At 51.4% G+C, this 12,815-nt stretch overlaps 1 protein-coding gene and 1 pseudogene across 2 annotated transcripts in view; one reads left to right on the forward strand and one right to left on the reverse strand.

Annotated features, from left to right (window-relative positions):
* The window catches only part of LOC309888259 (olfactory receptor 14C36-like), a gene marked incomplete at both ends in the record, with an annotated part of 130,148 nt that overhangs the window by 84,578 nt on the left and 32,755 nt on the right, over positions 1-12,815 (reverse strand). The gene's annotated exons all lie outside the window — the stretch shown is intronic.
* LOC309888145 (olfactory receptor 14A16-like) lies at positions 4,464-7,271 on the forward strand (annotated as a pseudogene). Its single transcript has 2 exons — positions 4,464-4,985; positions 6,894-7,271. The product of its transcript is annotated as an olfactory receptor 14A16-like (transcript).

Raw genomic sequence — 12,815 nt, forward strand, 5'->3', positions numbered from 1 at the left:
CACTCAATGTAGAAAGCCAGCACATTGGTCAGGAACAATTTGGCCTTTGGTGAAGCCATGCTGGCTGTCTGAGATCACCTCTTTGTCTTGCATGTGCCTTGACATTGATTCCAGGAGGATCTTTTCCATGATCTTGTCAGGCAAAGAGGTGAGGCTCACAATTCAATAGTTCCATGGCTTCTCATTTCTACCCTTTTTAAAAATGGGAGTGATGTTTTCCTTTTCAGGTCACCAGGGAGTTCACCTGACTGCCAGGACTCTTCAAATATGACGGAGAGAGGTTTGACAACTACATCAGCCAGTTCCCTCAGGACCCTGGGGTGCATGTCATCAAGCCCCATAGACTTGTACTTGTTGGGTTTCTTCAGGTGGTCTCAAACATACTCTTCACTTACAGCAGGTGGGAATTTGCACCCCCAGCCACCAACTATGGGTTCAGGGAAACAAAAGACTTAAGAAGCCGTACTGGCAGTGAAGACTGAAGAAAAGAAGTTGTTGAGTCCCTCAGCCTTCTCCATGTCTGTCATTTCCAGTGCACCCTTCTCATTCATCACAGGGGGTACAATGTCCTTGGCCTTCCTTTTCTGAGCAAGGTACCTACAGAATCTCTTCCTGTTATTCTTTTCATCCCTTGCCAAGATCAGTTCCACCCATGCATTGCTTTCCTTTTCCCATCCATCCACATCCAAACCTGAAACATGCTTGAGGGCTTGGGAAAAGTAACGCTGGATGCATAGAAGCCACTTGGGAAACAAAATTGTAGGTAGGAAGCATGATTTTGTGGAGGTGCAGAGCTGATGGGCACATCGTGCAGGATGCGCCTAAAGACCTTTATACCCTTTTCCTTCCTGACTACAATGCCACTACCTTCTCAGGAATGGAGGAGCGAACAGAGGTGAGACAGATACACTGAGATGGTAAATGTCATCAGAAAGCTGATCCCAACAAGATATGGGGAGGTCAGGAGCAGCCTACAAGAGACATGTGAGATTTTGGGGTGGAAATAGGAGCATGGCCAGCAGAAATTAATGATTCTGTAGAGGTAAGAGGGGTCATTTAAAGTAGATGCTACAGTAACACTGACTTAAAACAGTCATGTATTGCCCTTTCCTTATTTGAACCGGTAATTTCAATCTTTAAACCTAAATGTTACTCCACCACTCTGAGAGGAATGCACTACTCTAATGCCTGAACTCAAAGTATCCATTGAAGCAAAGTATCAAAGTATCCATTGAATTAAAACTCAGCCCGTTTCCCTTACCTTTACTCTCCTGCTTACCCTATTCCCTGCCCTTAACACTAGCATTAAAATGCACTATTTAGCCCTAGAGAAGTTGTTGGCAGGCCTAAAAAAAACCCTAAACCACAGGGCTTGCCCATACCCTTATGACAGACCTGATAGCTACAGAAGAACAACAAAGATTCCCATTAAACCTGTGTTTATCCTCTAACCTAGAATGGTGAGCCCTAGTCCCTAAAGGACTAGAGAGAGGTCAACCCTACCTCAGGATGTCCTGACCCAGCAGCAGGAATGTGAATGTGAGGTCACTTCTGTCTCTGCACTTGATAGGGCAGCAGCAGGAACGTGTCACAGAAAGGGACTGGGAGGTCACTTGTGTCTGGAGGTGGCAGGTCAGCATTGACTTCTCCCTGGGAGCTGCACTTTTGGGTTGACATCTGGCAGTGGCCCTGCTAGGCCAGCAGAAGGCACCTGCTTGGCATGCTGACTGGGGGATCCTCTCTGCCTCCAGACCCAGGAGGACCCAGGCAGAAAGAAGGCCCCCATATGGGTTGTCCTGTCCCTTCTGCTTGAGTCCATGACTGCGCAGCAGCAGGCACAAGGCTTGGCTGTGTCTAGCCAAGAAGCTGCAAGGCCAGCAGCAGGCCCCTGGCTTGGAAGCTGCTGCTGAGGTGACTTGTGTCTGGTTGGCTGAGAGGCCGCAAGAAGCCTGCTGGGTTGGGATGCCTACTTCAGGAGTGGTTTCCACCCTGATGGAGCTTCCTTTGGAAGTAGGAAAGAGCAGCAGAAAAAAAACTGCCATGAAGCGTGCCCTGAAATGTTGGCACTGGCCATGAGGAGGAAGAAATATCTCGGGGAAAAAGCTGGTCTTTCTACTGGAGACTGAGGCAAAGAAGGAATTAAGTACCTCAGCCTTTACCTCCTTTCTTGTCACCAGCTTTCCCCCCACATCCAATAAAGGATGATGATTCTCCGTAATCCTCCTTTATTTGGAGTTTATATATAAATAGTTTTTGTTTCTTTGACATAAATATACAGATGGAGCTCCAGCTGGGCTTTGGCCCTTCTACTTTTCACCTGCACAGCCCCGTAACATTCAGGACACAGCTCCAGACAAACTGACAGCTTGCATGATGAGGAAGCACAGAAGAGGTGGAACCTGGCAGCCTTCCATCCCCTACCCTTCTGTGACTCTGTGCTGCAATTGCATTCAACTGGTTACTCCTGTGTTATCCAAACTTTCCTGCAACTCCTGCTGCTGTTGTCTTGTCAGAGACAGCACAATCACAGAAAGGTTGAACCATCTGTGTACAGACATTAACACCTGACAGAATGAAACATCAGTGCGGTGCATACAAGCAGTGGTGCCTGCTCAGCAGGAACCAGGCCAGCTTCCTACAGTGCTGCCTTATGAGGACCATGGCCACCAAGAAGATGTAAGTTATCATACTCAGCTCAGACCTGGTGTGACACCGCACGGACAAGTGCCTACAACTAGCTGGTAAAGAGGTGAAGGTCTGGGAGTCCCTAGGACAGCCTGGTGTGGAGAGGAGCAAGGGTTCTACCAAGGCTGAAAGTCCCAACACTGAGGCCTGACTGAAACTCACTGCCACCGAGGCCTGTGAAGAGACATCTTGATAATGAGCACAAGGTCCTCATTGTCTCTGTGCATGCACCCATGAACCAGGCAGGGGTTGTACCATTCTCCTGCACTTGGCCATGCACATCCCCATCTGCTACTGCCCCACAAAGAGCTCTGAGCAAGGTGTGAAGGGCAAGGATCTCCCTTCCCAGGGGACATGGGTCAAGGTCTGGCCCTTGTGCTTGGTGAAATACATCCAATTTGTCCACACATCAGCGTCATCTTCACATTGCCTTTGTCTCCTTGTCCTCACTGCCTCCAGGGTTCTGCTCTAACGAGCTCCAAGGCAGGCTGTGTCAGTGCTGGCCCTCAGGGGGACACAACAGGAAACTTGGACTTCTGGAGAGATGTCTTCAATTGTCTGTGAGTGCCTGAGGTTCGTGGGCTCATCAGCAAAGCCCCCAGAGGGGTGATTGCAGTGCCTTGGGCTGGTGCTGTGCTGCTGAGCTGGGCCAGGCTTGTGGGACAGAGAGAGCTCGTGGCAAGAGGGCTGTGGTGCAGAGAGACAGCTGTGCCCAGGAGCAGCTCCTCTGCACAGCGCAGCAGGGCTGGGGGCTCTGACCGCAGGCACCCAGGCAGAAAGAGATTCCAGGCAGCCTGGAGGCTGTGGGCAGAGGAGAGCTCAGTGCAGGAGAAACCTTCACAGCTCTGCCCAGGGTAAGTCTCTGGCTGCAGGATGGTGCAGGGCAGGTTCCTGGAAGCGGCTCCTGGATTTGGGATGTCTCTGCATGTCCAGGAGCTGCCAGGATGCCTCTCGTGGCTTGTGCGTGTGGAGAAGGTGCTGCAGGGCAGCTGCAGGGGTGCCCAGGGCTGTGGAGCAGAGCAGGGTCCCTGCTGTGCCCCAGGGGCTGTGTGCTGGGGCAGGGCCTCTGCTGCCTGCCAGGCTCAGCACTCAGCCTTCCCGGGGAGCTGCCCAGGGGCTGTGGGGAGAAGCTGTGGGTGGAAGGAGCCCCCCCAGCAGGCCAGGGCAGGGCAGGGTCCTGCTGCTGCCCAGAGCCTGCTGCCTGGGGCAGGCTGCTCACAGCCCCGCACCTCCCCAGGGCACTGCATTGCAGAACTGCCCAGCAAGAGCTACCTGAAGGCAGTGCACTTTTTAGAATCTGCTTCATTTTCCTGCCCATGTGCTGAGGCAGAAGGATGGTCATGGAGTTGGAACATCTGTAGCAGAGACTAAGGCTCCTTGAGCATTGCTGTTGTTCTGAGGCACCTTACACACCTCAGCACAGAGACAGTACTGACATCGCCTTTGCTGTTTCTTAGGGAATTATTTGACCTTCTCCTCATGCCTGTGACCTGTGGACTTCACAGATCACTCCAGGTTCCCTTTTACCTGTTGCTGTAGCCCAGGACTGACTGCTGCAGAGCCCACAGCACAGCTCCCTGCCTCTTGTGGCACCCTCAGAGCACCAAGCAGAGGTAAGCCAGGCAGCTACAGAAAGCTCTTCCAGTGAAAGAAATGTGAAAGATTGTGTTGTGTGTGACTGTTCTATGAGACATGTAATGTATTTTGGTCAAAGAAGTCCTTCAATTTTACAATGTCATTTCTTCTTTTGGACAGACTACTTTGCCCAGGGGCAATAAATGTGTAACAGCAGCTCCATCACCGAGTTCCTCCTGCTGGCATTCGCAGACACGCGCGAGCTGCAGCTCCTGCACTTCGTGCTCTTCCTGGGCATCTACCTGGCTGCCCTCCTGGGCAACGGCCTCATCCTCAGTGCCATAGCCCACAACCACCGCCTCCACACCCCCATGTACTTCTTCCTCCTCAACCTTGCCCTCCTCGATGTGGGCTGCATCTCCACCACTCTGCCCAAAGCCATGGCCAATGCCCTCTGGGACACCAGGACCATCTCCTATCAAGGCTGTGCTGCACAGGTCTTTCTGTTTCTCTTCTTCATATCAGCAGAATTTTATCTTCTCACAGTCATGGCCTACGACCGCTACGTTGCCATCTGCAAGCCCTTGCACTACGGGAGCCTCGTGGGCAGCAGAGCTTGTGCCCAGATGGCAGCAGCTGCCTGGGGCAGTGGCTTTCTCAATGCTCTCATGGAAACTGCCAATACATTTTCCCTGCCTCTCTGCCACGGCAACGCTGTGGACCAGTTCTTCTGTGAAATCCCCTACATCCTTTAACTTTCCTGCTTGAACTCCTACCCAAGGGAAGTAGGGCTTCTTGTGGTTAGTGCCTTTTTTGGTATTGGATGCTTTTCTTTTATTGCTTTATCCTACATACACATCTTCAGGGCTGTGCTGAGGATGCCCTCTGAGCAGGGCCGGCACAAAGCCTTTTCCACGTGCCTCCCTCACCTCACTTCCATCTCCCTGTTCCTCAGCACACTCATGTTTGTCTACCTGAAGCCCCCCTCTGTGTCCCTCCCAGTCCTGGACCTGGTGGTTTCGTTTCTGTACACGGTGATACCTCCCACACTGAATCCACTAATCTACAGCATGAGGAACCAGGAGCTCAAAGTTGCACTCAGGAAATTAATGACTAGATATGTTTCAAAAGCAACAATCTGCTAAATTTTTGCGTGTGACTCGTTATGTGACATCACATTACTTCTGTCTTCTCTTGCTTTTCTGGTTGGGCTTATTCTTGCTTCTGTTTTTTTTTTTTTACTTTTGGTTAGTATTCTTTTCTTTGTTTGCTTTTAAAGTAGCTTTAATTCTCCTAATGTTGCCCACAAAAATCATAGAATCATGATGGCTGTAAAAGAATCATTATGGTGTTGCCCTCCAACACCATCTAGTGCTACCCCAACCACCAATATTACCCACAAACCATGTTTCCAGATAATACTCCCAACCTTTCCTTCAAAACCCCCAGGAACATTGACTCTTCCATCTCCCTGGGAAACCTGTTCCAATGCCTATCCACTCTTTTTGAGTGGAAATTTCTTGTAATAATTCATCCCGCTCGCACTTCAGTGTGTAACTCTCTGGTGTCGCTCAGCCTGTGTCCCTCCAGGCCAGTCTTTCTGCCCAGGCCAGAGCAAGAGTCCTGGCCCAGCCCCAGTGCACCCTGCCCCGGGCAGGTGGCTACACAGACATCTTGCTCTTTCTCCCCTCTGCCTCCCTGCAGGCACAGCAATGCTCCCTTGCTCTTCTCCAGGGACATGCTTGGTGACAGCTGCCCTGGGACTGGGCCAGGACTCACTGAGGCAATCAGCTGCAGGTGGGCACGTTCTGCTGCACACTGGGGGATCATGGCCTACAGGGGGGTTTCCTGAGCCAGCTGGTTCCTTTAGGGCTGGTTGTCACTGGAACAGGTTGCCCAGAGAAGTTGTGGTTGACCCATCCCTTGGCCCTTTATGGCCAGAAGCCTCCCTTGCTAGACCAAGATAAAGACCCCCCGTCCCCGTCCCCGCAAAGTTGCTGTTTAACCTCATCTTTTCTGCATGGGACCTCCTCTGCACCACAGAACCTGATCTCTCAGCTCCCATTTTGCCACAAGCGCTCTGCATGGGCACTACGGGGACTAACCCTACCATGTCCTGCTCTGGCTCTGCCATCCCACTGGGCGGGGGAGAGGGTAGTGACAGCAAAGGGTGTGGAACGTGGGGCCCAGCAGAGACAAGGAGTCAAGGGAGAGGACAGGGTGAGACAGAAAAGGCAGCACGAGCAGTGGTGTTGGTGCAGGGCCACATTTGTACCAGGAGCCTGAGTGGGCAGGGGCTGACAGGAGGCGAGGGTGACACTGTAAAAGCCAACCAAAGTAACCTTCTAAAACAGTTTGGAGTTTTAAAAAGCAGATGTTCTATTATTGAATGTCCTGCTTGAGCTCTGGCTGGTGTTGACTGAGAGTGGCACTGGGAACAGGGGCTGCTCACTGTCATGGCCTACGACCGCTACATTGCCATCTGCAAGCCCCTGCACTACGGGAGCCTCCTGGACAGCAGAGCTTGTGCCCAGATGGCAGCAGCTGCCTGGGGCAGTGGCTTTCTCAATGCTGTCCTGCACACGGCCAACACATTTTCCCTGCCCCTCTGCCACGGCAATGCTGTGGACCAGATCTTCTGTGAAATCCCCCAGATTCTCAAGCTCTCCTGCTCAAAGTAATTCCTCAGGGACGTTGGGTTTATTGTAGTGAGTGTTTCTTTAGCCTATCTTAGTTTTGTTTTCATTGTGCTACCCTATGTGCAGATTTTCAGGGCAGTGCTGAGGATGCCCTCTAAGCAGGGCCGGCACAAAGCTTTTTCCACATGCCTCCCTCACCTGGCCGTGGTCTCCCTGTTTGTCAGCACTGGCATATTTGCCTACCTGAAGCCCCCCTCCATCTCCTCCTTGTCCCTGGGTCTGGCTGTGGCTGTTGTGTACTCAGTCTTTCCTGCAACTCTGAACCCCCTCATCTACAGCATGGGGAACCAGCAGCTCAAGGATGCCTTGTAGAAACTCTTTGGATACATGCTTCTTCATCAGTAATATTGAAGCCCCCAATCAAGTCAGAACTCACCGTTTTTCTATAAAATTGTTAGAATATTCTTTTGTTATACTTATTTTGTAATATATTATACTGCATCTTTAGATTTTAATTTAATAATGGTATCTTTATTTTCATATCTCTCAATTTTTTTTTCTATTCCTCACAAATATCTCATGTACCTGTACAACCATGCCTGCCTTGTAGATAATGACAATTGAGAAGCTGTCAGAACCTGATTGGTCTCAGTATCCCTCTCTTCCCATCTCCTCTGGAGCTGGGGGAGCAGCCCCAGCATGCAGGAGGGGCTCAGGACCAAGAGCCCAGCTGCCACATGCAGGAGCAGCCCCGGTGGCCCTCGGGGCTGCCCCTCACTGCCCGCTGGGCTCTGCCTCTCTGCTGCCTTCGGGTCGGGGCTGCTGCTTCCCTGGAGCCATGGCCATGGCCAGCAGCAGGATGTGGCCTTTTCCCTGCTGCTCTCTTTTGGCTTCCACATTGTGCTTCCTTTTTTCTGGGTAAGTCCTGATATCTGCTGTACCTTGGTGACAGTCCTATTGTCTCTGCTGTGGCTTTCCTGTAGCTACAGGCAGCAGCAGGCACTGTGCAGCCCTGGGTCACAGCTGCCTCCCTGCTAGCACCACAGCAACAAATGGGGTTTTATTTGGGACCTCCTGGAGTGAAGAACATAGACTTGAAGTGCAAGGACAGTCTGTGAGAGACCAAAGGCCGGACCAAGAGCTTTATGGCAGCACCTGACAACAACTGGTCTTGGACTCATCTGCATGGCACTGCCCCCCTGCAGTGGGGTTCATGGCCACTGTCAGCCTGGAGAGGAATCTGGAGCTGCCAGGAGATGTCAGGGGTTCTGCAGGGAGAACATGCAATGCTGAGTTGGTAGGGATTAGAACCTCATAAAATTAATGGCCTTCCAAAGAAGAGTTTGGTAAAGAAAAAGGGGAATCTGAGGAGTCCATGGGGTAAGGACAGCTCTGCCATACCGGGAGTGGTGCATGAAGAGCCAGAGGACAAAGGCCCCTAAGAGTGTAGAGTAATTGAGGATAACCTTTTTGAGGCCTCATGGACCAGGTCTGGTGCAGCACTCGCCTGCCCTTTGTGCCCTCAGAAACACCCCATGGCCCTGCCCAGCACTGCCCTGTGATGCTGAGCCATCAGGGCAGGTGGAAAGGGGCTCAGCAGCAGAGATCCCCATGGAGTTGGGTCTGCTGCCCACCCTGACCATCACGGGTACGGGGGAGATCCCCGGGGGTCCCAGGGCACCACAGCCCCTGGCTCTCACAGCAGCACTGCAAGCTTGCGGCCCTGTGGGGAGCACAGGGATGGAAGAAGCAACGGCTGGCCAGGCCAGCACGGACACAGTGCCCTGGGTAAGGCTCTCTGGGAGCAGGGATGGCCCTGGGGGAGAGCAGGGCAGCATTGCTGGGCCTGCACTGATGGGGAAAGGGCAAAGGGAAAGCTCTTTGTGCAGGCCCCTGCTCGGGGCAGGCTGCTCTGTGGCTGGGCCAGGCCTCTTGTGCTGGCCTGGGGAGCGGGGCTGGCCCTGCGGGGCATAGGCACTGTGTGCTGGGGATCTGCCAGGCAAGAGAGCAGGGCTCCTGCAGCTTCACAGACCTCAAACTCCTGGCACCACGGACACTTCCTTGCTCCATGCACCCAACAGATAAACACCTATCAGCCACCTGCTTTCTCTTCTTCATGAAGAATTGGAGGCAGAATAGCAAAAGTAAGTAAAACTCAGAAATTGTGAGCCACAGAAGGCCCTGATGCTCTGCAAACACTGCTCAAAAACAGCGACCAGCGCTGTGGGTTACCAGCACTGCTCTGGTCACATATCCAAAACACAGCACCTCAGGGGCTGCTCTGCAGAGAATAACTCCATCCCAGCCAGTATAGGGCCCCTGATGAACAAGAAGGCTCCCTCTGAGCTCTGGAAAGAGGCAGAAATGTGCTAATAAGTACCAGAATAATTGAGGAAGCCCAGAGGCCCTTCTGAAGTGTCACTGAGTCACCTGAGAGGCAGTGCTGGGCAGAGGGGAGGGCCAGGAGAAAGACTTGGGTGATAGCTGTTGAGAAACAGAGACACTCAGGGCTTTAGCAGCTGTCTGTGGATGGAGTAGGAGGATGAGGTCACTCCTGGGACTGGGACAGGGCTGAAGGTCCCTGCATGAAGCTGGAATGATGGAGAAGTGTCCACCTTGCATGTGTGCCTCAGCCTGGGAGCAGGGACCTGCCCATGGTGCAGGATGGCTGGGCTGTGCTCAGCCATGCCCCAGGAGATGACCTTGCTCTCTTCCTCCCCACCACTCCCCACACAGGGCACACCCTCAGGAAACACCCCTGAGCCTGGAGATGCACCAACCTGCTGCGCTGAGGTGCCACTACTGCAGGGGAAGAAGGGAGGGTTGGAGAGACACATGGGGCCTGCGGGCAAGAGTGGTGTGGCCTGGGGAAGTGAGTGCCTGGGAAAAGTTACCCTGGAGCCATAGGAGCCATTCTGGAAAGGAAACTTGTAGGCAGGAACCACGCTTTTGTGGCACTGCAGAGCTGCTGGGCACATTGTGCAGGGTGCTCTGATGGACATTTGTGTCCTTTTCCATCGTGTCTTAAGTGCCACATTTCTCCAAAATAGAGTAGCCAACAGAGAACTGACACATAGTCTAAGATCATGAAAGGCATCATAAGCATGCCCCTAAAAAGATAATTGATATGGGGAAATCAGGAGAAGCCTGGCCAGGAGAGATGTGAGACTGAGAGGAGGAAATAGGGGCTTGGCCAGCCAAAATTAAGGATTTTGTAGAGGTAAGACGGTTCAGATTATGCTGATGCAGATGTAACTGTGACTTAAAATAGTCATACAAGGCTATTCCCCAGCTTCAACCTGTAAAGTTAATTCCTACGCCTAAATGCTACTCAGCACCCTGACAGGAATCCACTACTCTAATGAGTGACCTCAGCGTACCCCTAGAAGACAAAACTCAGCCAATAATTGATTCATCCTAGCTCTTACTCTCTCAATCACTCTGACCTCCGCCCTTAATACTAGTACTTAAATGGCCTATTTAACACTAGAAAACTGCTTAAGAGACCTATACAAAACCCTACCTCCAAATGAATTTGAGGGGCCTTGGATCTGATCAGCTTGTGGGCCACAAGGAGGAGATGGGTGGGAATGCTCTGAGAAGCTCAGCTCTGCTTCAGGATCTCCTGCCCCAGCAGGAGAAATATGACTGTGGCAGTGACTGTGAGGTCACTTTTGTCTCTGCAGCTGATAGGGCAGCAGCAGGAACGTGTCACGGAAAGGGACTGTGAGGTCACATGTGTTTGGAGGTTGCAGGTCACCCTTGTTTTCTCCCTGGGATCTGCACTTTTGGGCTGACAGCTGGCAGTGGCCCTGCTAGGCCAGCAGAAGGCACCTGCTTGGCATGCTGACTGGGGGATCCCCTCTGCCTCCAGAGCCAGGAGGACCCAGGCAGAAAGAAGGCCCCAACATGGGTTGTCCTGTCCCTTCTGCTTGAGTCCATGAGTGGGCAGCAGCAGGCACAAGGCTTGGCTGTGTCAAGAAGCTGCAAGGCCAGCACCAGGTCCATGTCTTGGAAGATGCTGGTGAGTGTCTATGATCAGACCATAGCTTTGTGTTTCAAGGAGCAGCTGGTGAGGGTTGATGAGAAACTGGTGAAATGATGGAAATGCTGGGATGAGAGCAAGGTGGTGAACAGAGATGGCTATCTGAAGACCTCCAGGAAATAGGACAAAGTGTGGGACAGCATAGGAAAGCATGCAGAGGAGAAGGCAGAGGTTGCTGGTAAAAAGGGAAGGCCCCAACAGTTCTGACGCTTTGGCTAGAGCTTATGAATAAATGAGATATACTCATTGCAATGCAGCCTCTTTGCTTCTTTGCAACCCTGTGCAGAGGCAGGGAGGGGTCATACCAGTGTTCTTCTCATGGCATCACACTACCCACCACATTCCTCAGACCCCCAGGAAAAGTCCTGAGCCAGACAGGGGGGTGCAGGATCTCCCCTCACAGTGGCTGGGGTCAGGCCTTGGCTGTTCTGCTTCACTAAAACCAACCAAGACTTTTCTCTGCACGGTGCTTTGCCTGTCTGTAACCATGGCCTACAATTATCTGCCCTAAGCAGTCCCTGGGGAGGCTTTGTTAGTAACAGCTCTCAGTGGGGCCCATTAATACTCCAAGTCACTTCAGCTTTTCCTTTTGAGTTTGCTTATTCGCACAGTTGCATCATTCTCCTCTCAGTACCCAAGTTTCTTTGACTCAGCACCAAAATACACCATGGAACTCATTAAAACACAGTAATTCCTAAGGAGCCATATCTCTCCCACCGTTTTCTTCAAGTATTCAAGATTTGATCAGCTAATTGGAGAGCTTTCATGTTGTAGTTAAGGGGGAAGATTTCAAGGAGCATCTAATAAAAATCTTTCTTCATTTTAAAGGCTGAATTTTGTTCTGTTTCAGTTTAGAGCATCATTCTGCTATAGGTATTGGTCTAGGATTTGACCTTTGAAGCCCTGCTTAGGTGGGAAAAGCAGGGTTTTTCCTATTTCAAAACAAACAACAGGAAATCATGCTGCAATTTTCAAAAAAACAAAGCTCAAGTTCTTAATTTTGTTGCCTCCAGTGATGTTTACCTTCCCAAAAGGATGACTGTACATGATGTATTTTTCAGTGAGTAATAGGAAATTTCAGATAATTGTGTTAATATTAATCCATATCATACTAATTCAATGATAAACGATGAGGGTCTTACTAAGGAAACCATTAGAAGGACTGCTGAGAGATGGGCGACCTTGAACTCACTGAAACTCAAAGCAGCAACTGGGTTGGTGAGAGTGGTCTGAATGATTAAAGAGAAAGGGGAGGGCAAACCAGGAGAATGATGGGAAGTGCATAGGTCCAGACAGGAAGCTGGGTCCAGACATTCAGCTCTCTGACCGTAAGCAACCAGGGAAAACCTCCAGTGACCCCGTTGTGTTTCAGGCACTTCCTTGGACTGGCAGATGTCAGAAAAGAGCTGCAGGAGGCCGGAGCCCTTTGGGAAAATCAGGTGGGGCCAGGTGGAGTTCCCAGGGCACCTCCACTGCCAGCAGTGGTCTTTGTCCCTGTAACTGCAGCCCAGTCCAGCACAGGAACACCCCTTCAAAGACAAACCTCTTCTTCAGTGGGTTCCTTGGATTGACCTAGATCTGAAATGGCCACTGGAAACCTGAGATACTCTCCCTTACTTAAACTAGACACTTGAACATCTGTTGATGACCTTCCTGGGTCATCTTTAGCAAACTCAGGCTGAAAAACTCAAGTATAGCATGCTTCAAATGGCTGAGCCAGAACCCATCAGCTTGCCCCACTTTGCAAATGGCCCCCGTCCAACTAAGGATTTGAAAGCAAAAAGTGTGGAATGACCCGTGAGGTCAATGTGCAGAGTAAGGGAAAGTCACCCATCTTGTGCTGGAGTAGCAGAAGGCAAAGAGCATTGCAT

Source organism: Aythya marila (genome assembly GCF_965140915.1).
Source record: "Aythya marila genome assembly, chromosome: 28".
Classification (NCBI taxonomy): Eukaryota; Metazoa; Chordata; class Aves; order Anseriformes; family Anatidae; genus Aythya; species Aythya marila.